This window comes from Hoplias malabaricus, chromosome 5 (assembly GCF_029633855.1).
Source record: "Hoplias malabaricus isolate fHopMal1 chromosome 5, fHopMal1.hap1, whole genome shotgun sequence".
Classification (NCBI taxonomy): domain Eukaryota; kingdom Metazoa; phylum Chordata; class Actinopteri; order Characiformes; family Erythrinidae; genus Hoplias; species Hoplias malabaricus.
The window spans coordinates 5,906,877-5,933,750 of record NC_089804.1 but is presented as its reverse complement, the minus strand read 5'-3'; the positions used below and the strand labels follow the sequence as shown (position 1 = coordinate 5,933,750).

The window sequence follows — 26,874 nt, the reverse complement described above, 5'->3', positions numbered from 1 at the left end:
TATATTTGAGTATGGTTTTACTGGACTCTTTCCCAAATAGTGTCCTACTCTTTACATAGTGCCCTTCACAGATTACAAACTGCACTCAGAAAGGGCACTAAATATTAAAAGAATGTCAATTGTTTGTTGAATATATATTATTTATTTTGTGACATTTAATGCACTGTTTTAGTGCAGAAACAGTTATTTTATGACCTTCACTGTGCACTACGCTGTGTGGAAGATATTTAAAAAAACGCAAAAAAGCATTGCAGCTGCATCTTTGTGTGAATGAAGTTGTCATAGCAACAGTTCATTGTTGCTATGTGTAGTACTACACTAAAAGTGTAAGATATTAACATTGTATATGTACATTTTATATTGGAATGCACATTATTAGCGATGTTTCACGCTTGTTGAGAAGTAAAGGAGCATAACGCATTAAAACTGCATTACACTCTGATGATACAGTGGTCATCGTAGCTTAATAATAAAAGAGAATTTTTGCCACTGATTTATAAGGCATTCATAGCCCTTCTTTTGAAGTGTGCCCCTGTAAAAAATCTCTGTTTCCAATGGTATACAGGGCAAAGAGGTGAAACGGGACTCACCCGCAGTCTGCCAGGGTTCAGAAATGGGTTTTACAGTATGAACAATCCAGACCAGTCAGGCCCCGATTGAGACCAGAAGGGAATTATGGTTTGGGCATGAACAAGGGTGGACCTGCGCTGAGTGGCGATCGTTGCTGGCAGTGCTGTTTTATTGCTATTCATTTGGAGTTAAAGTGTGTGCTGTGCCCTAATGAAATGTAAAGCTGCAGCCTATTGATGGCGGCTCATTGTAATTCCCCCAGTCTTCCAGCTCGACTGCAAGGCCCTTATTGATTCATCTGTATGAATATATAATCACAGGCATAAATCTTTGTAGCTGCAGACAGCTGACTGAGTTGTGTGTGTGTACGTGTGCTTCCGCTCAAGCATATGTGTGTTTATGTATGTGTTTTGTGTATTTAATTCTTTCTGCTTCTGGTTGTGGACTGTTTGTTTGTGAGCATCTGAGTACATTTACTATAAATTATGTCACACAGTCTTCAGTAAGTGGATGTTTTCAGCAGCAGCTGAAGCAAAGGAGTTATCAAAAACCTCAAGGGCCTTTGGACAGGAAATTCTTACAGTTGAGTGAGATCATTAATGTTATTCTAGAGTGCCCTGGGGGATGGGATACTGAGTGCACATTTGACTTTTAAAGCTACCTAAAAGTATGAAATGTGTCCGTCAGAGTTGTGTTGCTGTATTTTCTAAATAATAATAACAATATTATCTGCGTAGTCAATGCAATATAAATGTGTGGTTTCCCATTAGAAGTGGGACATATGGAAGAATAACATTCATTCATTCATTCGTTGTCTATAAGCAGTTCAGGGTCGCAGTGGGCCCAGAGCCTACCAGGAATCACTGGGCATGAGGAAAAAACACACCCTGGAGGGGTACCATTCTTTTGCAGGGTGACACACACTCAATCACGAACAATTTTGCTTTGTCAATCCACCTACCAACGTGTGTTTTGTGGACTGTGGGAGGAAACCGGAGCACCCGGAGGAAACCCACGCAGACACAGGGAGAACACACCACACTCCTCACAGACAGTCACCCGGAGGAAACCCACGCAGACACAGGGAGAACACACCACACTCCTCACAGACAGTCACCCGGAGGAAAACCACGCAGACACAGAGAGAACACACCACACTCCTCACAGACAGTCACCCGGAGGAAACCCACGCAGACACAGGGAGAACACACCACACTCCTCACAGACAGTCACCCGGAGGAAAACCACGCAGACACAGAGAGAACACACCACACTCCTCACAGACAGTCACCCGGAGGAAACCCACGCAGACACAGGGAGAACACACCACACTCCTCACAGACAGTCACCCGGAGGAAACCCACGCAGACACAGGGAGAACACACCACACTCCTCACAGACAGTCACCCGGAGGAAACCCACACAGACACAGGGAGAACACACCACACTCCTCACAGACAGTCACCCGGAGGAAAACCACGCAGACACAGAGAGAACACACCACACTCCTCACAGACAGTCACCCAGAGGAAACCCACACAGACACAGGGAGAACACACCACACTCCTCACAGACAGTCACCCGGAGGAAATCCACGCAGACACAGGGAGAACACACCACACTCCTCACAGACAGTCACCCGGAGGAAACCCACACAGACACAGGGAGAACACACTCCTGGAAGAATTATATGATGTGCTTTATTTATTTAGACTACAATCTCCACTAATGGCACAATGAACTTTTTATACAGTGTTTTGCTGTTCATCACAACATCCAATTACTCTCATGTGCTCACGACATAGCTGGGAGTTGAACTTTTGATCTTTCATCAATTGGCCGATACATTAGACAGCGATGCCACATTCAAGCTGCTGCTAATTCTCTTTGTAACGAAGCCTGCGCTTGATAGAGTCACTGTTCTGTAAGATCTGACGACAGCCATTTGGGATGCACATTTTGGCAACTCTTTTGAACTGTTAACGGGCCGTGATTAGTTGACACTTAATTATAACTGCCGAGCCTCAAATCAATTCTGTATTAAGGATGTTAATGCAGTGCTCCTATGGCTTGTGTGGACACAGCTGCTACTTGTGTAACTCGGACCATACTGAACACAGAGGAATGGACATTATTATAGAGTATTCTTTATTATTCATTCAAAAACACGACTCAATACTGAAAAACTACAGTATTATATTTTTAGAGTTAGATTTACCAGTCAATACCTGCCCAAGTTCAAGCACAAAGCATTTATCTAGAATGATAAATTTGGGAATACGTTTACGTATTTAGCGCTGGGTGGTAAACGTGTTCACACTGTTTAACACTCGCCTTATGCTCAGCGTTCATTACATACCATAATAAGGCACAACTCTGGAACATTTCTGGATTGTGGTGCATGTGTGAAAGAGGCATATGACATGCACACACACACACACACACACACACACACACACCCTCGCTCGCCCTCTAAATATTTAAAGTTCCGTGTTTGGTGTAATCACACAACTGGTGTGGTGCCTTATCTCACATCCCCGTCCTGATTGGGCACCACACCACACCTCTGTCACTGCGCTGGACACAAAAACAATTAAACATTACGTGGCACGGCGGACACTGTGAGACTGTTCCTAACTTAAGTTGGTGCTGTAAGTTATGTTTGTAAACTGTGGTAATCTTAGTGAGAGGCACGGTGGAGCAGCAGGATAGTGTCATAGTCACACAGCTTCAGGGACCTGGAGGTTGTGGGTTCGGTTCCCGCTCCGGGTGACTGTCTGTGATGAGTGTGGTGTGTTCTTCTCGTGTCTGCGTGGGTTTCTTCCGGGTAACTGTCTATGAGGAGTGTGGTGTGTTCTCCCTGTGTCTGCGTGGGTTTCCTCCGGGTGACTGTCTGTGATGAGTGTGGTGTGTTCTTCTCGTGTCTGCGTGGGTTTCTTCCGGGTGACTCTCTGTGAGGAGTGTGGTGTGTTCTCCCTGTGTCTGCGTGGGTTTCCTCCGGGTGACTGTCTGTGATGAGTGTGGTGTGTTCTTCTCGTGTCTGCGTGGGTTTCTTCCGGGTAACTGTCTGTGAGGAGTGTGGTGTGTTCTCCCTGTGTCTGCGTGGGTTTCCTCCGGGTGACTGTCTGTGAGGAGTGTGGTGTGTTCTCCCTGTGTCTGCGTGGGTTTCCTCCGGGTGACTGTCTGTGAGGAGTGTGGTGTGTTCTCCCTGTGTCCGCGTTGGTTTCCTCCGGGTGACTGTCTGTGATGAGTGTGGTGTGTTCTCCCTGTGTCTGCGTGGGTTTCCTCCGGGTGACTCTCTGTGAGGAGTGTGGTGTGTTCTCCCTGTGTCTGCGTGGGTTTCCTCCGGGTGACTGTCTGTGATGAGTGTGGTGTGTTCTCCCTGTGTCTGCGTGGGTTTCCTCCGGGTGACTGTCTGTGAGGAGTGTGGTGTGTTCTCTCTGTGTCTGCGTAGGTTTCCTGCGGGTGCTCCAGTTTCCTTCCATGCTCCAAAAACACACGTTGGTAGGTGGATTGGCGACTCAAAAAGTGTCCGTAGATTTGAGTGTGTGTGTGTGTCTGTGTTGCCCTGTGAAGGACTGGGGGCCCCTCCAGGGTGTATTCCCGCCTTGCACCCAATGATTCCAGGTAGGCTCTGAACTCACCGCGACCCTGAACTGGAGAAGGGTTACAGATAATGGATGGTAATGTTAGTAATTTACATCCAAACTCTAATGCTAACTATCAGGAATTGTACTGCTGTTTCCCATGAAACCAGTGCACGTTTCATGTCCCATGTTTCAACAAAGGAATAATAGAGTAGGCCCATGTTTTCTTACAATAGACAAGAAATACAGATGAAAGTGGGAGATGTGCTTGTGGGTCTCTCTAGTGTGGGTTTGCGTTGTGAATCTTTCATGTGTTATATAGGGGGTTAGGTTATGTACTGAGAGTAGCTTGAGGCAAAAAAATAATAAAAAATCATAACAATAACCTCACATCAGAATGTGTGTGTGTTTGGGGTGTATCTGTCTGTCAGTGTATGTGAAAGATTTACTGAGTGACCACGTTCAGACTCAGCAGGTCCCCTTGAGGCTTACGAGCAGCAGGTCAGTGTCTGTGGGTTTAATAGTGTTTTACTACCGGGGCATAGAAGAGATAAATCTCCATAAAGTGTGGAAATCGTCTCACGTCCTCCTCATAAGCAGACAGCACCCCCTCAGACGACATCTGGGAATAAAACTCTCCACCTCCATGCCTCGTTCCGTCGTATCCTTTATTGAAGACAACACCTATTAAAGAGACGGTAACGTACCTTCACGTCTCTTTTTCCGCCGCTTCGTCTCTCTCACCTCTTTCCCCCGCGTGATGCCGAATCAGAAGCGCTCAGGTAATCTGAATGCAACGGGGCTCGCCGTCCTACAGAAGGCCTGCGTGGCATGTGGTCACTTCCTAGCCCCGTCTCCCGTGTGCGGCCGTAGCCCTCAGGCAAGAACTCAGGCAGAGACTGCCAATTAAACAGCCCTCTTGAATAAAACAGCAGCTAGCCTGTGGGCTGAGCAGCGTGTGTTTGTGATGTCTGCATCCACTCGAGAGTGTACGGAGCTGCAGACCCAACTCAACAGTCGAGGCCCAGTAGAGATTTCAGAGGCGGACTCCAAAGACCTGCGCGGGCCTGCCGCTCGCCTTCTCATTTAGCATGTTAGCTGTGCTAATTAGCGTGTTAGCTCAGCCACACGTGTACCCCCACCATCCTTTAAATGTCACTTTAATTAAGAAGCATGATGTGATTTGAGCTAATTTGCCGAGCGGATGCTAATTACGGATAACATTTGGAAGCAAAGGGAGTGTTTGGTGGGGAACGTCTCCGTGTGGAAATCGCGGCTGATTGGGAACAATTAATGATTGACATCATCCTGTAGCCCCTTGAAGTAATGGCAAAAGTCGTGTAGATTGGTGCTGAGAGGGGATGGAGACTAGCGTTATTACGGTGTCAAATTACACGCAAGTATTGGAAGGGAGGGGGTTTGATTCAGGGTGGTGCAATACGACACAAAATCCATATCCCGATATCACGACAGCTACGAGACCTTTGCTGATAAATGATATGTAAGACAATACTGTGATACAGACACGCAGATACGCCAATCAACCATAACATTATGACCACCACCTTGTTTCTACACTCATTCTCTCAGTTCCGCTGTCCACGGGAGCACTTTGTTGTTCTACGATTACAAACTAGAGCTCATATGTTGCTGTGCATACTTTGTTTGCCCCCTTTCAGCCTGTTCAGGTGTGTGTTAGTGTGTGTTGTGCTGGTGTAGAGTGGATCAGACACAGCAGTGCTGCTGGAGTTTTTAAACCCCTCAGTGTCTGGACCGAGAACAGTCCACCGACCAAAAACATCCAGCCGACAGCGTCCTGTGTCACTGATGAAGGACTAGAGGACGAGCGACACACACTGTGCAGCGACAGATGAGCTACTGTCTCTGACTCTACATCTACAAGGTGGACCAACGAGGGAGGAGTGTCTCACAGAGTGGACAGAGAGTGGACACAGGGTTTAAAAACTCCAGCAGCACTGCTGTGTCTGATCCACTCTACACCAGCACCACACACACTAACACACCACCACCACGTCAGTGTCACTGCAGCGCTGAGAATGATCCACCACATCACACCTGCTCTAATAGTGCTAATGTGGACACTGGAGGTGGGAGAATGGACAGTGAGTGTAGAACAAGGTGGTCTTAATGTTATGGCTGATTGGTGTGCATTAGTTTTTCTTATATTTCATACTACTATAATGCACTAAATAATGTTTCTCTCTCTCTCTCTTACTCATATAGACACACACACACACACACACACACACACACACCCTGACCTTAACCATAACCACCGCTACCCCAACCCTAACCTTAACCCATATTGTCCCCATAAGGACACAAAGTCCCCACATTGTGAGTGTGTATACAAATTGTCGTCCCCACACCGTGATGAAAATCTGGACCCCACACACACTCAGACTGTCTTATTGAGCCCTGCTGTGACAGGCTGTCATAGCTCCCTGTCTAAATCTCTGGAGGCTTCCTGTCCAGGTAGCACACAGCTCCCACCAGCCTCTGCCTCTCCCTGTAACACTCCACACACATATTCATGCACATAGCGTCTAATCGAAATGCACACCATTGTCCTTGGTTGCATCCTGTGTGTGTATATATATATGTGTGTGTGTGTGTGAGTAAGTGTGCACGTGTGCCCATTTTAAACCCTGGCAGATGGATTTGATTGAAAGAGCCCCTGGCTGTGGAACTCGGCAGACAGCTGTGTGAGGTACGCACACGTTTTACAAGGTGCTTACTCGTTTTATTCTCGGGTCTAACCTTGTGCCAAAGTGCCCTTGAGAAGCACTTAACCTGGATGTCTATGGGGGAAAATCTGTACCAATGAACGGGGCTAAAATTAGCCCATAATGGACAGCTATAGTCGGTACAGCTACACTGGCTGCAAAAGAAGCAAACAATAATTAGTAGCTATCATATACGTGAAGGTGGGTATGTCGTTGTAAAGCGGCAGTGGTATCCTTCCAGGCAGGAGGATGGGACTCGACGTAACAAGAGAGGTTTACACTCGCTCCAAACAGCTTGTGTTTATGTTATGCTTTGTGTTCAGATGTTAGCAAAGTAGTACTGCCCCATTTTTCTGGCCCATTTGCTTTATATGGCAATGAAGTCGCTGGTGTTACTGGCAGCAGCTGTGGATCCCCTGCGCAGACGTGACTTCTCTCTGCGCTATGGTCACTGTCAGGTGACAGAGCAGACGTTTGCAAAACTGTTGCACTTTCAACTTTATCTTGAGAACCCATGATCACAGGTATGTGTATTATTTTACACCCAGAGTGATGTTCAGTCATTATACAATATCTGACTTTACACCTGTCACTCGTAGCCCTTTTCCACTGGTTCTTAAAGCACTTCTGGTCAGGGTTCTTAGAACCTTGGTGCTATCCAGCGAACCCCCCCCCCCCCCCCCCACACACACACACACTGTTTCCAGCATGGCAGGGTTGTTCAGTTCCAGTGTTGCTGCGCCTGAATTCAACATCACAGTCAGAGCTATAGATAAATGGTTAGAGTCAGACAGAGTCATGGTTAATCCACTGTTTACAGCAGGGTCGCGTCGTTCTTAACACAACCCCAGAAAACAGACCATGTTCTTGTATAATTTCCATACATTTATTTAAGTATAATACACATGCTGCACTTCATAAAGCTCCACTGGGCTGTATTTGAGGCTCTGTGCTCTTTCTGGGGCTTCGTTAGCACGACACGCCTCCTGAAGAACCTGCTCTTCTTTGGTTCCAGCTGAGAACTAATCTTTCTCGTTCACAGCAACAATGTTACAACGTTTTTTATGCAATTTTGTCTTCAGTTTCTGAAATATTTTTGTGTTAGTTTTTTTTTACATTTTTATCTTTTAAAGCTAGAGAATCAATACCAACAAACACCACTAAATAATAATCGTGTAACTGCATTTACCTTTGGTTTAAAAGTTAGAATCTTTGTACTTTTACATTTTTTTACATAGAAGCATTGTACTTTTACATTTTCCATTGATTTGCTCTTTTTTTGAAGCTCTTTGGAAAGATTTGTGAAAGACGATGGACAGGTGTCAGTGTCGGTGTTGAAAAATAAAAGATGATACTGTACCATCTCAGTTGTATTTGTAAATCTATAATTTGGCATGGGTTTTGTTGATGGACAAAAAAGTGATCGTGCTCTGAAAAGGAAGCTGAGGAATCGTGGAAAACAGTGCTGTGATAGAATGGGAAATCATATTTTCTGCATTTTTTGTAAAAGAAATAATGTGTTTATACTTTGGTGAATTATTAATTTATATATTATTTTAGTGTTTTAAATAAATTAATAATAAAACACATATATTATAATATATATATATTGCTTGTATAAAACACTAAAAAATATGATCTTCTGTGTTCCTCGGGGAACACACTGCATCAAACAGTCGAGGTTTGCCTGTTTGCGTCTGTGCTTTCCGCAGCTGTGCCCACTCCAAATGCAAAGGAAGCTCACCTGATGCCAGGAAGGGACAGCTGCCTGTCCACTCGTCCAATGGCAACGGCTAACACCCCGGCATCTGCGCCTGCCCCTTACATCAGCCTGTTGCTGGACAACTGCAGTGGCCGCTGCTCTGTGCAGCCCCTGCCGTGAGGACACGAGCAGCTGCTCCATCCTTGCACCATCTGTACATCCATCAGAGCCGGCACAGTGCTCTGGATCCATTGCCTGTCACACACATTAATGTGCTTTGCGGCGCTCCCCTGAGTGTGCCCTTGTGTACCCTCTCTGCACTTGTAGGGCATTGTGCGAAGGCTGGACTGTGTTTTTTTCTCTGTACTGGGCAGAGTAGGACAAACTCGTGCTGATTTTACACATGAACGCAGCTGCTGAGGATCAGTCTGTGAGACTGAATGGTAAGGGAAAGTAAGTAAGAGTATGGGTGATTGTGTTAGCTTACATACAGCTCTGAGATTCGCACTGTAGCATGCGGCAGAACCACTTGATCGTGTTCCCTAGAGGATCCTTCAACTACACGCCAGTGGTGCACTAAGTGTTAGGGAATTGTGCAGCTTATGGCTGGATATTAATATTTAATTAAAATGTAATGCACCTTTTTGGTAATGGAAGCTATTGTTGTATTAGTTACAGAGTGCATTACTTAAAGGATACATACATAAACTTATATAGTTCAGTTTTAAACGTGTTGCACTAGTGTAAAATACTCACCAGACTCAAAGTCACTTTATTTATTTATTTATTAAATTTTGCTCCTTGGCTCCCCCTACATTTGCAGAGGGTAATACACTTTAATAGCAGTGTCCTGAAATCAAGGAGTACACAGTGGGTTTGATTACCTACCCTCCTTCAGAAATTACATAATGCAGTTTCTGTAGTGCTGAGTTTGGAGTAGTGATGACAGAGGCTCTATTCTAACAGATGAGTGAAGCATCATTGTGAAGCTGTAAAAAGTAAAAATACTACTTAGTGTTACTTTAACAGACAAAGAAAACAGAGTAAAAAGTGATTTTTAAATATTTTGAACTCTTAAATCTCTCTCTAAAGCCGTTTTCACTTGTGTGTACAGCTTTGGCATCTGTTGAAATTGTATATTCAGAAAATGAAGGCATGGGCTAGTGCCAGGTGATATGAGCGCAAATTAATATCATGATTTATTGAACATTATGAGTAGTGAACGATGTTTAAAAATCAGTATTATTTTTTTTTTTTGTGTAAATATGTCTTTTTAGTCTGTTTTTGAGCCATACTTAAAAACATCACATATTTCATATTTAACTGAGCTTAACATTGTTTTGCAGACTGTTGGGATTAACTCACAAACAGCAGACACAGCATTTTTCTTTGGTACAAGCTCCTTGAGTTGCTCGCTTGGCCTCTGTGTTTATGTTCTCCTCCATGTTGCTTCCATTTGGCAGAGTGGATGAGGGCCACAACCACAACCAAAACAATACACAGGAGGTCCTCGGGTTACGTCAGTCCTGAGTTACGATGTTTCGTGGTTACGACACATCTCCCATTTGTTCACATCTCTCCAGCCTTGTTTCGACTTCAGTGGTTTTCCGTCATAAAAGTCGTAACGTGAACTTCGTGTTTGGTGTGCATTGCGCGGCAGAAGAATACACGGTTACGCGGCTCGGGACCGAGGAGGATAGGTGTTAGGATAGGATAAGTGCTTACAGTATGTTATTTACGTACAGTATGTACGTATGTTCCAACTTACACCGAAAATCGGTTTACGACGCGACGTAGGAACGGATCAACGTCGTAAGTCGAGGACCCCCTGTACTGGATGTAGACAAGACTATGCCGATTAGAATTCTGAATAAGGTTCCAGTTAAGAAATCTTAGTGTGTAGGACTTTTGCCTATTTACAGCCCACTAACATTATTTAGGTAAAAAAAGGGTAGTGTAATTAGAAGCATGTTGACACTGCAGCAGTACTAGTCTCTCTCTCTCTATTCTTCCTATTGGCGGTGATAGACACACAATGGGTCTTTAAACACTATCTGTGGAGGAAAATAAAAAATAAAAAGGCTTAAGTAAATAAAAGAGTGAATAATGGGCTGGCCATGCCCCAGCTGTGTGTGGCTCTTAGTGTCTTGGCTAGTGAAGCCCCTGTCGCCAGGGCAGTGCTCCCTCAGGCTGCTGTTGTTGTGGCAACCAAGTGCTTCATGTGTCTAATCTGCATACGTGGGGTGCCTACTCTCTCTCTCTCTCTCTCTCTCTCTCTCTCTCTCTCTCTCTCTCCCCCTCCACCTCCCCACCCCTGGTTATGAGGGCACGGTTGCCCGTCGGAATCCTAATGTGCTTGGCTGCTTGTTATGTTTCAGGATCAGAGGCGACATATTTGCCCCCCCTGGGACTTTCTTTCATGTGCTGTCTTTGTGGTGACACTTAACAGAAAAGTTCTGCCGTACAGCCCCGAAGATAACGACTTCATTCTGACGTTGTCAGCGCTGCGGCCCTTTTCCACAGCTCCACGGTTTCAGGTGATAATAAGTGTATGTAAATGATCAGCAAACGAAAAGAGTCTCCTCCAAACATTGTGATTTTTAATGGATTTGTTTGGAATTCCTAATATATTGGGTGTACACATATGTTTTAAAGACTTTTTGTGTAACGTAAGTCTGTAATTAGAAATTCAAACGTGTTCCCGCTCTTTTGTAATTTTACGGTAAATAAAAAAAACTAAATAATTTGAAACATTATCGCTAACATTAAAAATCACCATATTTTAATTGTCTAAACCATCCCAGTAAATATTTAGCCATTGATTCAACGTTGAAATAACGTAATGACTGCCGTCTGATCAACGTTCTCTTAAGGTTGAAAATGAAAGTTGAAAAGACGTCCAAACACAGACATTGAAAAGACGACTATTAGACGTATTTTGGACGTCCGTTGACGTTATTAATTGGTCCCGAAATAAATTACTTGTATAAAACGCATTTTGGACGTCCACTGACGTTATCGATTGGTCACCACTTAACTAACTTATTAAGATGGATTTTGGACGTCCATTGACGTTTAAAATATGTCCTTGACGGACAGACTACTTTTAGACCTCTTTTGAACGTCCAGGGACGTTCCTTGTTTACTGGGAAACCTCACAGGCACTTTTGGATACAATATTATCAAACAAACGGATGCACGTTATTACACTTTTAACACTAAACCACAGTTACCAAAAATGACAAAATAAAGATGAGTTTTGAATTACAGTAAAACGTTACACAAAAAAGCTTTAAAACTTATTTGTATGCTTAATATATACATTTATTGGCTTATGTTTGTAGATTCTTATTTATCATTGTTGGAGAACACTGCATTTTTACAGTAACTAATACTAATGGGTGCATCATAAGTAAGTGAATGCACTCATTTTAAATGGTGTCAGTTATCTTTTGGATAAATACAGTGTAATTGAATGCACACGGTTCTTTTAAAGGGGTCAAAGCAGCACTATTTCTAGTGTAAGTTTTTTTTTTTTTCATCTGAATTCAGCCAGTGGAGAAGAGGAAAAAAACACAAATCCAGGAGACACTGGATAGTGGCTATTCCCTGACCGCAGGCAAAGCAGTGGTGAATGAATGGAGGTCTTTCTCAGCGTGCTTATTTGTCTTTGAAGTGGCCACCCTGGTGTCACAAGGCCTGCAGTGGCTAATCTTCAGCTTTTGGTTTGGGATTAGGCCAAGGATGGCTTTGAGGTTTGAGATTTGAGGAGTAGGTGAACCTGCTGCTTTGCAGTTGCGCCGTTCATGAATTTTCATGTGATGTTTTCAAAGCTCAGATATCAAAGAATGGAAGTAATGTTGCTTTGGCATGCCTTTGCATACGTGCTACATTACAGAGGACCGTGGCTAGGTCTCGTCTCGACCTAAAGATAATAATCATCGGACTCTGGGGAGAGCGCTTTGACTGGCTATTGGGGGCCTTGGTGAGAACAGCCCTCTGTGGCTTGGTGATTATCAAGTAGGCATCGAGTCCCTCGAGAGCCCCGTGCAATCAGGACGGAGAAGCCCTTGTACATGAAATGAATGCATGCTCACACACACACACACACACACACAATCCTAGGCTAGACTCACTGGCTAACTAAGAATCCCCTCACATTTCGGAATTAAAGCCACTCTGTGTAAGTGAATGATAGCACCTGTTCAGTTCACTGCCAGACTCACAGGGTGTAAGAAATCACACATTCACGATCAAACACATACATAGATAGATATGTCATGAATATTTGAATAGCCTCGGACCTTTGATCTCCTCCTAGCCGATGCTAATTATCCTGTCTGGCGAGAGTATGAAACCAAGGCTCTTGGAGAACGTCTGGCTGTGTCGGTAAACACAACAGCACTGCAGTTGTGACCACTGTGTGTTAGTTGTGTGTTGTGTGCTAGTGTTGCGTTTGATCCACATTGTATCATTTGTGATGTTGTGTTAATAGCGATATTCAGACTTTTTAACATAATGACATCATGCAATTACGCATAATTATTTATTCCCCGTGCCTGGCTTAACTCACACATTTCTCTCTTATGAAGCAGCTGAAGCTGGAGTATGGAGGTGTGTTACTGTCTGAGCTGTGAGCTGCACGCTGCAATTTTCTCAATTAAAGCCTGTGAAAATTCCCTGAAAGTGATTCAACAAATTGAGAGATTCTAATTCAGATATCATAGAAACTACTCAGAAATATAATAATAAAGTAGAAAGAAAATGTATCTAAACGGTTCTCACACATATCCCTTATTTATTGGTTGAATCTCCCTTCCAAAAAATCAAGGAAATGCTAAAACGCTAAAAAGTGCGGCTAAAGTTAGCAGGCGCTAGCAGTCTCAAAAACCTGATTATAACACTGTCCTCAACAAAACCACTAACACAGGAAAACCTTGTGTCTTCATGTTTGTTTCAGCTTCCTCTACTGAGTAAAGTCAGTCCGATATCAACCCTCGAACAACCGCTCTCTTTCTTATCTTTTCTCTCTTTGCCATAATGTCCGTACCAGAGATTCTTCTTGTAGTGAGGTAAACACCCGTGAGCTATGTGCCGTAAAGTGTTACATGTTTCTTGTGAGAAACCTTTGCTCCGTTGCTCTGAAGTTGTATCAAGATTTTTAGAGGAGGACCCCCGGAGCAGAGAAAGAGGCACTATTACAGGTCGGAGGAGCCCCACATTTTTTTTTTAAGTTATCACTTTTAGGTAAAAAAAATGTGTTCTGTTCATGTGTTCATGGTGTTCTGTTAAAGTTATGGAAACACAAATGCCGATTTAGGTATCAGAATCAGATCTGAACTGAAAAAAAATGGGGATTGGTCCGTTACTAATTATTAAAGGGCCGTATCACCCACCTATTTTGATGTCTAAGAAATGTTAACACTACTTTTACTAACTAGGAAAATAGGAGATGGAATTTCTGTGGAGGAGAGAAAACCTAAGCAGACGTGGCTTTGTCTTTCCGCCTTTTGGACCTCCCAGTGCCAGAATCCATTGGGCTTTGATTGGCGTGAGATTGCCTTTGCATGATATCAAAGTGCCACTCTCAACTTCTCCATGGAGAAAGTGAGAGGCACAGAATTGTCATTCCTCTCAATATGAGCTTCTTTCCTCCGGCTTTTGAATCCATTGTGTGGGTGACAATGATCGCGGAGGAGAGACATGTGGCTGGAGAGAGAGTGTAATATGCCTGTATGAAGCACACATGGAAATGGCCCTGTTATTTCATGGGCAAGCGGCCCCTTAATTAAACTGTACAGACCTGGCTTGCTTCCTGCTCTCAGTCCTGTGTGTGTATGTTTGCTGAGGCGATGGGGGAGGGAAGAGATGTGGCTGAGATTTACACTTCAACCCCCCTTTTTTGTCCTACACACACACACACACACACACACACACACACATGCACCTCCTCATCCTGGGCCATTCTACTCTTACTCTTTCACGAGGCCTGTGGTGTAGTTGTGTGCGGAGGTTCTTGGCTCAGGGCCCAGAGGGAGTCTGTCTGTTGCCCAAATGGTTCCTCGATGCTCCTGTACGTGTGGAGGAGGGGCCGGTGGGAGAGGAAATGTATGCTGAGCAGTGTGTCTCTCATTACAGTGAGGCTTCAGATTCTCACACTGGGCGTAGAGGCAGATGGAGTTCTCCCATGCCTCTTATAACCACTAAGCCAAGCACAAACCATAATGATGAGGGTCACGTAGGATGAGGGCTTCACTCTCTACCAAGCACACTTCCACCTGACAAATTTAAACCATATTCAGGGACTAATAATTCTGTCCTCTTCTTGGCTTTCTGTTGATTGTGTAAACATTTGGAACTCGTTTAGCGGGCCGTTATGAAAGAGGCAGAAATGAGGATCTGATTCGATGGGTTTGCTCAAAGTCTGGCACGAAAATCTTTATCTACAGTTATCTTTAATAGATCTAGAATATCGAAATATCCTCAATGATTCCACCACCTGTAATATCAAAATAAGGACACAGCTTTTCTAACTGCACTCTTATATATATATATAATATACAGTGGAACCTCTACTTACGAACGCCTATACTAACGAACTTTCCAAGATACGAACCCGAGCCTCCTCCGAGCCGGCGGCTGGAAATGGCCACTGACCCCAATAGACGAGTCTCCCAGCGCCCCCAGACTTGAGTGAGCTTTTAAGATTAGCACATTGTAGCTTTAGCAATTTAGCATTAGTGTAAATAGCAGACATCGAGACATTCGTGCTAAGTTAAGCCGTATCTACGCTTCGTCTCCCCACATTCACCCACCTACTGTCCGTTATTCCACCCACCCCCCCACCTCCCGTCATACAGCCAGTGCCTGTGTTACTCCTCCAGCCAGTCGTCACGTCTTCAAGGTAGCGATGTGTAACCACTTACAACTTTATTATTTCTCTTTTATTTTTAGTAACGCTACATGTATTTTTTACTAATTTGAGAGTGTTGTAAACATATATCAGTGCAAAAAGGGTGACTTTCGGGGCGGGGGCTGGAACACATTAATTGCTTTTCCATTATTTTAAATTGGGAAAATTGACTCGAGAAACGAACTTTTCTACTTACTATCCGGGTCACGGAACGGATCAAGTTCAAGTTAGGTAGAGGTTCCACTGTGTGTATATATATGTGTGTGTGTGTGTGTGTGTGTGTGTGTGTGTGTGTACAAATTGTAAAAAATATTATTAGATTTGTTTTATTTATTGGATTTTTTTCTTGGCAAATGTATTTCAATTACTATTTGTTAATATATTTTAGGTCATTTGTATTTTATATCTTTACAAACTGTACATATTGATATTGTGCTCCTGTAAATAAGAATATGAATCCCACGTCTGAATAACAGAAAATTAGAGCTTAGAACAACTTTGCGAGATACCTGCTGAGATGCTGGCAATTTCCAACACATAAAATAGGTTTAAACCAGATTTAAAGGCATTATTTAAAATAATGTAAGGGTAAGTTATCAAATGGACATTATCCAGAAAGGTGATAGTAATAAGCGGTCTGAAATTTCATCCAATGCAAGTAAATATATTTTTTAAAGGTTTGCTGTGGTCAAATGACCGGCACGTGGCGTTTGACATCTTTGACATCAGAGAAGGACGCTTTTGTGCACACTTACTGGAAAAAAAAACAATAATTATCCAGTTATTTCAATTTTATAGCATTTTACAAGTTTCAAGTGTAAATACAAGTGTGGAAAGTGGACAGTATAACACTTTTCTGATCATTGCAGCTGGGCAAAGTAATATCTATATTAAAGAAGTCGTAAAATGGCTGCAGATATACAGCAGTTTATATATTAAGTATAATATATGTAAAAGGGGATTAATACTCACAGCCCAATTTTCTGTGTGTTTGCGTTGTGTGTAACTCTTGCTACAAAGCCACTTTTTACTCCACATAGTTATTAACAGTCCTCACCACTCACATTCCACACACACAGCGATCCAGTATTTCCCTGTAATCACACTGGAGAGTGTAGTGTTTGCAAAATCAATGGCTCTGTTCCCTCTTGTATTAAGATCTTTGCTTTAGGATCAAGTGAAATTGTGAGGAAAGAGCTTCAGATGCATCAGATGACCACAGACATGTTGTCAAACCCGCCATTCTCTCTCTCTCTCTCTCTCTCTCTCTCTCCACTACATTAAATGTCAACGTTGTATAGCCCAGTGTCACAGAGTTAATCACTTAAGTGAATTTCCCATCACTGCAGTAGACAGTGGCTGTGCTCCTTGATTCCTCACTTCTTATAGCAGTCCTCAGCTGCCTGAGGAGACTAATGTTTCTGCTGTGGAGAGCCGACATTTTGACCCAGGGGACTATGACCCTGAATGTCTGCTGTTCCCTTGATGATAATGGAGCACATCCGCTGGACTTTCTGCAATCAAGGAGAGGTGACTTTCTCAGAGATTCTGCCAGGGCAATGCAAAGTAGGGCTATTCCAAATGGGTCCCCTCAGCCTCTGTGTGGGTGACTCAGACGGTTTTATCCGATGGATTCTGGTGTTTTTTTAAATTATATTAAAAAATTGTTTTCTTTTTTGATATTTTATTTTATTGATTTATTTTCCCAGTTTTTAACGTTTGGAATTCTCTCCGTTGTCTAGAAATGTCAGATGCCTTTTCTGTGCCGTGAGCAGAGTGAGAAGGTCTAGCATACTGGACCAAGACTCTTTGTTTTTGTTTGTTTGTTTTTTTAAGCCATCTCCTGACACTGGGGATTCCTAAAAACATTAGACTGGTTTAGAGTACACAAACAGACTGGAGAGCAACAAACAGTGAACAAACATCTTAATTTTATACAAAGTGATTCCTAAATAAAATTGTGAAAGACAACTCTAAGCCTGAGGCCCTGAATCACAATTCACTTCAAGTCATATGTATGGATTATAAAGGAAAAAATAAACTTAACACCCACTGTTAGGCATCGAATATTTGCAGTTTGTAAAATGACTGGGTGAGTGTGTAATGACTGGGTGACTGTGTAGTGACTGGGTGAGTGTGTGTAATGACTGGGTGAGTGTGTGTAATGACTGGGTGAGTGTGTAATGACTGGGTGACTGTGTAATTACTGGGTGAGTGTGTGTAATGACTGGGTGACTGTAATGACTGGGTGACTGTGTAATGACTGGGTGAGTGTGTGATTCTGGGTAAGTGTGTAATGACTGGGTGAGTGTGTAATGACTGGGTGAGTGTGTGTAATGACTGGGTGACTGTGTAATGACTGGGTGAGAGTGTGTGATTCTGGGTAAGTGTGTAATGACTGGGTGACTGTGTAATGACTGGGTGACTGTGTGTAATGACTGGGTGACTGTGTAATGACTGGAAGAGTGTGTGTAATGACTGGGTGAGTGTGTGATTCTGGGTGAGTGTGTAATGACTGGGTGAGTGTGTAATGACGGGGTGAGTGTGTAATGACTGGGTGAGTGTGTGATTCTGGGTAAGTGTGTAATGACTGGGTGAGTGTGTAATGAGTGGGTGAGTGTGTGTAATGACTGGGTGAGTGTGTATTGACTGGGTGAGTGTGTTCAATGACTGGGTGAGTGTGTGTAATGACTGGGTGAGTATGTAATGACTGGGTGAGTGTGTAGTGACTGGGTGAGTGTGTGCAATGACTGGGTGAGTGTGTGCAATGACTGGGTTAGTGTGTGTAAGGACTGGGTGAATGTGTAATGACTGGGTGAGTGTGTAATGACTGGGTGAATGTGTGTAATGACTGGGTGAATATGTGATTCTGGGTGAGTGTGTGTAATGACTGGGTGAATGTGTAATGACTGGGTGAGTGTGTGTAATGACTGGATGAGTGTGTGTAATGAATGGGTGAGTGTGTGTAATGACTGGATGAGTGTGTGTAATGACTGGGTGAGTGTGTAATGACTGGGTGAGTGTGTGTAATGACTGGGTGAGTATGTGTAATGAATGGGTGAGTGTGTGTAATGACTGGGTGAGTGTGTAATGACTGGATGAGTGTGTGTAATGAATGGGTGAGTGTGTGTAATGACTGGGTGAGTGTGTAATGACTGGGTGAGTGTGTGTAATGACTGGATGAGTGTGTGTAATGAATGGCTGAGTGTGTGTAATGACTGGCTGAGTGTGTGTAATGACTGGGTGAATGTGTGTAATGACTGGATGAGTGTGTGTAATGACTGGGTGAGTGTGTGTAATGACTGGGTGAGTGTGTGTAATGACTGGGTGAATGTGTGTATTGACTGGGTGAATGTGTAATGACTGGCTGAGTGTGTGTATTGACTGGGTGAATGTGTGTAATGACTGGATGAGTGTGTGTAATGAATGGGTGAGTGTGTGTAATGACTGGCTGAGTGTGTGTAATGACTGGCTGAGTGTGTGTAATGACTGGGTGAATGTGTGTAATGACTGGGTGAATGTGTGTAATGACTGGGTGAATGTGTGTAATGACTGGGTGATTGTGTGTAATGACTGGGTGAATGTGCGTAATGACTGGCTGAGTGTGTGTATTGACTGGGTGAATGTGCGTAATATCTGGCTGAGTGTGTGTATTGACTGGGTGAATGTGTAATGACTGGCTGAGTGTGTGTAATGACTGGCTGAGTGTGTGTAATGACTGGCTGAGTGTGTGTAATGACTGGATGAGTGTGTGTAATGACTGGCTGAGTGTGTGTAATGACTGGATGAGTGTGTGTAATGACTGGCTGAGTGTGTGTAATGACTGGGTGAATGTGTGTAATGACTGGGTGAATGTGTGTAATGACTGGGTGATTGTGTGTAATGACTGGGTGAATGTGCGTAATGACTGGCTGAGTGTGTGTATTGACTGGGTGAATGTGCGTAATGTCTGGCTGAGTGTGTGTATTGACTGGGTGAATGTGTGTAATGACTGGGTGAATGTGTGTAATGACTGGGTGATTGTGTGTAATGACTGGGTGAATGTGCGTAATGACTGGATGAGTGTGTGTAATGACTGGGTGAGTGTGTAATGACTGGGTGAGTGTGTGTAATGACTGGGTGAGTATGTGTAATGAATGGGTGAGTGTGTGTAATGACTGGGTGAGTGTGTAATGACTGGATGAGTGTGTGTAATGAATGGGTGAGTGTGTGTAATGACTGGGTGAGTGTGTAATGACTGGGTGAGTGTGTGTAATGACTGGATGAGTGTGTGTAATGAATGGCTGAGTGTGTGTAATGACTGGCTGAGTGTGTGTAATGACTGGGTGAATGTGTGTAATGACTGGATGAGTGTGTGTAATGACTGGGTGAGTGTGTGTAATGACTGGGTGAGTGTGTGTAATGACTGGGTGAATGTGTGTATTGACTGGGTGAATGTGTAATGACTGGCTGAGTGTGTGTATTGACTGGGTGAATGTGTGTAATGACTGGATGAGTGTGTGTAATGAATGGGTGAGTGTGTGTAATGACTGGCTGAGTGTGTGTAATGACTGGCTGAGTGTGTGTAATGACTGGGTGAATGTGTGTAATGACTGGGTGAATGTGTGTAATGACTGGGTGAATGTGTGTAATGACTGGGTGATTGTGTGTAATGACTGGGTGAATGTGCGTAATGACTGGCTGAGTGTGTGTATTGACTGGGTGAATGTGCGTAATATCTGGCTGAGTGTGTGTATTGACTGGGTGAATGTGTAATGACTGGCTGAGTGTGTGTAATGACTGGCTGAGTGTGTGTAATGACTGGCTGAGTGTGTGTAATGACTGGATGAGTGTGTGTAATGACTGGCTGAGTGTGTGTAATGACTGGATGAGTGTGTGTAATGACTGGCTGAGTGTGTGTAATGACTGGGTGAATGTGTGTAATGACTGGGTGAATGTGTGTAATGACTGGGTGATTGTGTGTAATGACTGGGTGAATGTGCGTAATGACTGGCTGAGTGTGTGTATTGACTGGGTGAATGTGCGTAATGTCTGGCTGAGTGTGTGTATTGACTGGGTGAATGTGTAATGACTGGCTGAGTGTGTGTAATGACTGGGTGAATGTGTGTAATGACTGGCTGAGTGTGTGTATTGACTGGGTGAATGTGTAATGACTGGCTGAGTGTGTGTAATGACTGGGTGAATGTGCGTAATGACTGGCTGAGTGTGTGTATTGACTGGGTGAATGTGTAATGACTGGCTGAGTGTGTGTAATGACTGGGTGAATGTGTAATGACTGGCTGAGTGTGTGTATTGACTGGGTGAATGTGTGTAATGACTGGATGAGTGTGTGTAATGAATGGGTGAGTGTGTGTAATGACTGGCTGAGTGTGTGTAATGACTGGGTGAGTGTGTGTAATGACTGGCTGAGTGTGTGTATTGACTGGGTGAATGTGTGTAATGACTGGGTGAATGTGTGTAATGACTGGGTGATTGTGTGTAATGACTGGGTGAATGTGCGTAATGACTGGGTGATTGTGTGTAATGACTGGGTGAATGTGCGTAATGACTGGCTGAGTGTGTGTATTGACTGGGTGAATGTGCGTAATGTCTGGCTGAGTGTGTGTATTGACTGGGTGAATGTGTAATGACTGGCTGAGTGTGTGTAATGACTGGGTGAATGTGTGTAATGACTGGCTGAGTGTGTGTAATGACTGGATGAGTGTGTGTAATGACTGGCTGAGTGTGTGTAATGACTGGGTGAATGTGTGTAATGACTGGGTGATTGTGTGTAATGACTGGGTGAATGTGTGTAATGACTGGGTGATTGTGTGTAATGACTGGGTGAATGTGCGTAATGACTGGCTGAGTGTGTGTATTGACTGGGTGAATGTGCGTAATGTCTGGCTGAGTGTGTGTATTGACTGGGTGAATGTGTAATGACTGGCTGAGTGTGTGTAATGACTGGGTGAATGTGTGTAATGACTGGCTGAGTGTGTGTAATGACTGGATGAGTGTGTGTAATGACTGGCTGAGTGTGTGTAATGACTGGGTGAATGTGTGTAATGACTGGGTGATTGTGTGTAATGACTGGGTGAATGTGCGTAATGACTGGCTGAGTGTGTGTATTGACTGGGTGAAAGTGTAATGACTGGCTGAGTGTGTGTAATGACTGGGTGAATGTGTGTAATGACTGGCTGAGTGTGTGTAATGACTGGGTGAATGTGTGTAATGACTGGGTGAATGTGTGTAATGAATGGGTGAGTGTGTGTAATGAACTGGCTGAGTGTGTGTAATGACTGGGTGAGTGTGTGTAATGACTGGCTGAGTGTGTGTAATGACTGGGTGAATGTGTGTAATGACTGGTGAATGTGTGTAATGACTGGCTGAGTGTGTGTAATGACTGGGTGAATGTGTAACTAGTTTGCATCACACTATGTAGCTCTTTTACCTTAAATTTACAGCTTCAAAATAAGTGATGCTGCAGAAGCTGCGCTATGTAACTATACTGAACCTTATCTAGTGTCGCTATAAATCAGGAGGCACTGAGATATGAATCGACGGCGAGGTCCGTTTATCCCTGTGCCCATTAAAGACAGGCAAAAGACACCTGCAGATGTTTTGTTATTGATCTGTAATGAATTGATTGGGTGTTGTTCTGGACCCAGAGCAGAATGCGCTTATTGAAAGCCAGTGTTTTAAAAGCTGAATATTCACACGGCTGTATGAGATATCGTCTGTCTTCTCGCCGTGCCCCCGTGGTGCCAAATTAACAGGCGGTGTAATAACACAGGGCTTCTGACATTCACCCTTCCAGTTTTCTCATCCCCTCTTTGTTTAAACGCTGGGTCGCGTGGGCTTCACAAAGGGAGCAGTCAGGCTTTAACGTGCCTTTGATAAAGCAGCACACAGGGTTAATCCAGCAGATTAAAGCAGATCTCCCAGCCCTGAAAACGAATAGAAAACATTTCAGAGCTCTGATACACTGGAAAAACCGGGATTAAGGAAATCCAAACGCTTAAGACTCGGTGACACAGGAAGAGGTTAATTGTTTTCACTTCGAATATTCATCCCTCAACTTTGTTAGCGCCTTCAACAAGGTGTCGTTGGGAGGAACGCAGCGTGCCCTGATTTTTATTTCGATGCCAGAAAGCGACGTATCGATCAGCTTTCTGGTGCGCGCCAGACGCCACTATTGAATTTGATTTCTTTGCCCAGGCCACGGATAAGTGCATAAACCTTTTCTGATTTATTCATTCTTTGTCCAAACAGTCTGCCGTCAGAAAGCTCTTATGGGTCGTGCAAAATGGGCTCCCTGGGTCGTCTGAATGAGAGTCAAATTTCAGCCTTTGACATAGTCCTTTTAAATAACTTTCTGTCCATTGTCCCTCTCTCTCCCTCTCTCTCTCCTCTCTCTCTCTCTCTCTCTCTCTCTCTCTCTCTCTCTCTCTCTCTCTCTCTCTGTCTCTCTCTCTCCCTCGCTCTCTCTCTCTCTCCTCGCTCTCTCTCTCCCTCTCCCTCTCTCTCTCTCTCTCTCTCTCTCTCTCTCTCTATCTCTCTCTCTCTCTCTGTGTCTCTCTCTCTCCCCTCCCTCCCCCCTCTCTCTCTCTCTCTATTTCTCTTCTTTTTCTCTTGTCTCTTTCTCTCTCTCTCTCTCCCTCCCCTCTCTCTCTCTCTCTCTCTCTCTCTCTCTCTCTCTCTCTCTCACTCTCTCTCACACACATATATACACACACACACACACCCACCCACACCACACACACACACCACTCTCCTTTCACTCACTCAGGTGTTCTGTCCTCCTCCTCCTCCTTCCTCCTAATCTCTCCATCACTTAATTATGAGATATTTATTTGTGTTCACTGATCTCTGTGCTGTGTCTGTCCTTTTCGGCAGAGGTTTTTTAAAAAATGGATATGGCTCTCATCTTTTCTTCAATTAGTCAGTGTTACATCTGCACTGCTCCAAAACCCATCAACATTCAACACAGGCAGCTGCAGCGCATATCACACGTGTGTTTGAAGGTAGGTTCATATGAGAGAGAGAGAGAGAGTTAGATAGAGAGGAGAGGGAGGAGAGGGGAGAGAGAGAGAGGAGGAGGGAGAGAGAGAGAGAGAGAGAGAGAGGGAGGAGCGGGAGAGAGAGAAGAGAGAGGAGAGAGAGAGAGAGAGAGAGGGAGGGAGCGGGGAGAGAGAGAGAGGAGAGGGAGAGAGAGAGAGAGTTAGATAGAGAGGAGAGGGAGAGAGGAAGATTGAGAGAGAGAGATGGAGAGAAAGAGAGGAGAGGGGAGAGAGCTGGAGAGAGAGAGAGAGAGTTAGATAGAGAGGAGAGGGGGAGAGGAAGGATAGCTAGAGAGGAGAGGGAGAGAAGAGAGAGAGAGATAGAGAGGAGAGGGAGAGAGGAAGAGAGCTAGAGAAAGATAGAGAGAGAGGGGAGAGGGAGATTGAGAGAGAAAGAGAATGAGAGAGAGGGAGAGAGCTAGAGAGTGAGAGAGAGAGAGAGAGAGAGAGAGAGAGAGAGGAGAGCAAGAGAGAGAGAGAGAGGGTGAGAGCGCTAGCCTAATGAAAAAGCTAGACACAGAAAGTAAATAAAGAAAGAAAAAAGAAAAACAAATGAGCAGAAAGGTTATGGGTGAAAGGAAGGATGGGTAAAGAGAAAAAATAAGGGTTGGGAGAGAAATGGATGGGGTGATAGTAAAAGAAAAGCATGAAGGCTACAGAGAAAGAGTGAGAGGAGAGAGAGAAAAAAAGGTGAGACAGGAACAGTCAGAGGGAGAGAAAAAGGGAGATGATAGAAAAACGGATGCAACTGAGAAAGAGAAAGAGTGAGACAGAGAGTGAGAGAGAGAGAGAGAGACACTCATCTTCCCCTAGACCATCTGGGCATCACACCTCTAGAGACGAGGCTAGCTGGGCCGAGCGAGAGGCGTCCACGTTACTGGCCTTCAGCCATTTCTCCCAGTCTCAGCACCACACTGCCCACTTGTCTTCCTGCCAGCCAGCGCCCGGTGTCTCTAGTGCGGTAAGAACTAAGAGACTGACCATCGGACGTTTAAGGCCGTTCCTGATTGACCTCTGGAAGATCCTAATGCGGTGACAGAGACTGGAGCGGCAGGAGTCGGTCACCTTTTGGCCCGGTGCGTCTGCTCCTGCCAGAGCCCAGGGCTACTCCACCTCTCACAGTCTGTACTGTTCCTAATTGTTCTCCCAGCAGGAGTTTGGCTGGCCTTTCCCAACCCACTCTTTCACCCCGCATGATAGACATGTGTCTCAAATGGCTCCAAAAACACACACACACACACACTCTAATAGCTGCATTAGTGTTAGCAGGACCTCCCGATGGCTGCATGCCTAGAATGGAAAAGTGATAGAAGAGAAGTCTGTGATGATAGTGTTATCAGGTGGAAAACCCACCCCAGCCAATAAAAAAAAGTAGTCCAAAAGAAGCTTCTCGTTCCGTGTCCTGTCACATTGCTACGGATTGTGTGTCATAATCACATGATAAAAGTGATATATTATGTAAAAAACCACGCTGGGACATTTTGTAAAAAGCACTGTTGAAGGCAACGTCGGTGACTGTGGGGAGCTGCTGTTCTCTCTGCTTTGTTTACGTTCGGAAGCACAGCGTCTTCTGTACATTGTTATTCACTGTTTGAATCTCATTTGAAACTTTAGCTGTTCAGTTTTGTAGCATTTTCGCTCTGTGTTTACTTTCATGCAGTTGCGCTCTCCCAAATTTAGAGTCAGTTCCACCTTAAGTAATAATTACAGAAAAAATAAATCAACATTACCCACCTATAGAAGAGGAATAAGGCAGAGTACTCGATGCCGGGCCCTACGCCGTTGTCAGTGTTTATACATCTGTGTTGGTGTCTGCATCACTCTGCAGTTACACCGCCACACCACTAGGTGCTGAATCGCAAACATTCCTCTACTCTATGTAGTGGTGTAGTAGAATTACTTCAATATATATTTAAAGTGCACTATTTATGGAGTAGGGTGTTGTTTGGGAAAGTTGCTGGCAGTGCCAAGGTCTTCATTCAGTCATTCATTCATTCATCCATCCATTCATGTCAGAGGTGAGTTTTAAAGAATGAATTTCTCTCTCTCTCTCTCTCTCTCTCTCTCTCTCTCTCTCTCCTCTCTCCTCTCTCTCTCTCTCTCCTCTCTCTCTCTCTCTCACTCTCTCTATCTTCCTCTCACTCTCTCTCTTTCTCTCTCTCCTCTCTCTTCTCACTCTCCTACTCTCTCTCTCTCTCTCTCTCTCTCCTCTCCTCTCTCTATCTCTCTCACTCTCTCTCTCTCACTCTCTCTCTCTCTCTCCTCTCTTCTCTCTCTCTCTTTCTCTCTCACTCTCTCTCTCTCTCTCTCTCTCTCTTTCTCTCTCACTCTCTCTCTCTCTCTCTCTCTTTCTCTCTCACTCTCTCTATCTCTCTCACTCTCTCTATCTCTCTCTCTCTCTTTCTCTCTCACTCTCTCTATCTCTCTCTCTCTTTCTCTCTCCTCTCTCTTTCTCTCTATCTCTCTCTCTTTCTCCCCTCTCTCTCTCTCTCTTTCTCTCTCTCTCTCTCTCTCTCTCTCTCTCTCTCTCTCTCTCTCTCTCTCTCTCTCTCTCTCTCTCTCTCTCTCTCTCTGTGTGGTCTCTTTGTTTAACCTCCTAATTGGATCAAGTGCTGGCTGACAGTTGGAGGGGTCCTTCCCAATGCAGACTGTCGTGTCTGACACTACTCCCTGCGCGTCTTACCCGAGCTGGTGTGTGTGAGCTGTGGGCATGCCACAGCTACACACACCAGCAGCAGAATGCGTCCAGCCCCTCCGTCTAATAAATCCAAATGGATCTACCCTTCTGTTCTCATTTTGTTTTTATTTTTTACACTTGGAGGGGTTCTGTTTCGCCTGGAGTGCTCTGTAGGGAGCGGGAGATCGTACGTACCATCGTTCCGTGTCTCATAACGAAGCAGAATATCGACCTAAAAAAGCTATTTATCAGCAGTTGATTACGACAGTGTGGAGGTACGGTGGAAGGGAACTTCATTTGAGCGTTTGCTGAAGACTGTATTCTGAGCATCTGTAACTTAATAGCTCAGTAAGTGTTGTTGAGTCGTGGAGTACTCTGCTCTATAGGATGGAGAATGAACTGTGAAAAACGATAGTTTAACTAGTGGCAGTTGACATCCTATGTAATGAAGCTCTTTTTGGCACTTTCATAAGTGATTACGCCCAGAGACACAGAGAGAGAGCGCCGCCGAGCCTCCGCCACCCCTCGTCTCCTCGTCTGCTCACAGGCGGAATGTTATGCTGATGCCGGAGCTGTCAGTAGACTAAATGAAAAAGACAAAAAGATCAAATTATCTCCTGCTATTAATTATCCGCAAGC

At 44.3% G+C, this 26,874-nt stretch overlaps 1 protein-coding gene across 1 annotated transcript in view; it reads left to right on the top strand.

The window, feature by feature from the left end:
• The window catches only part of plxna1a (plexin A1a), a 252,313-nt gene that overhangs the window by 61,324 nt on the left and 164,115 nt on the right, over positions 1 to 26,874 (top strand).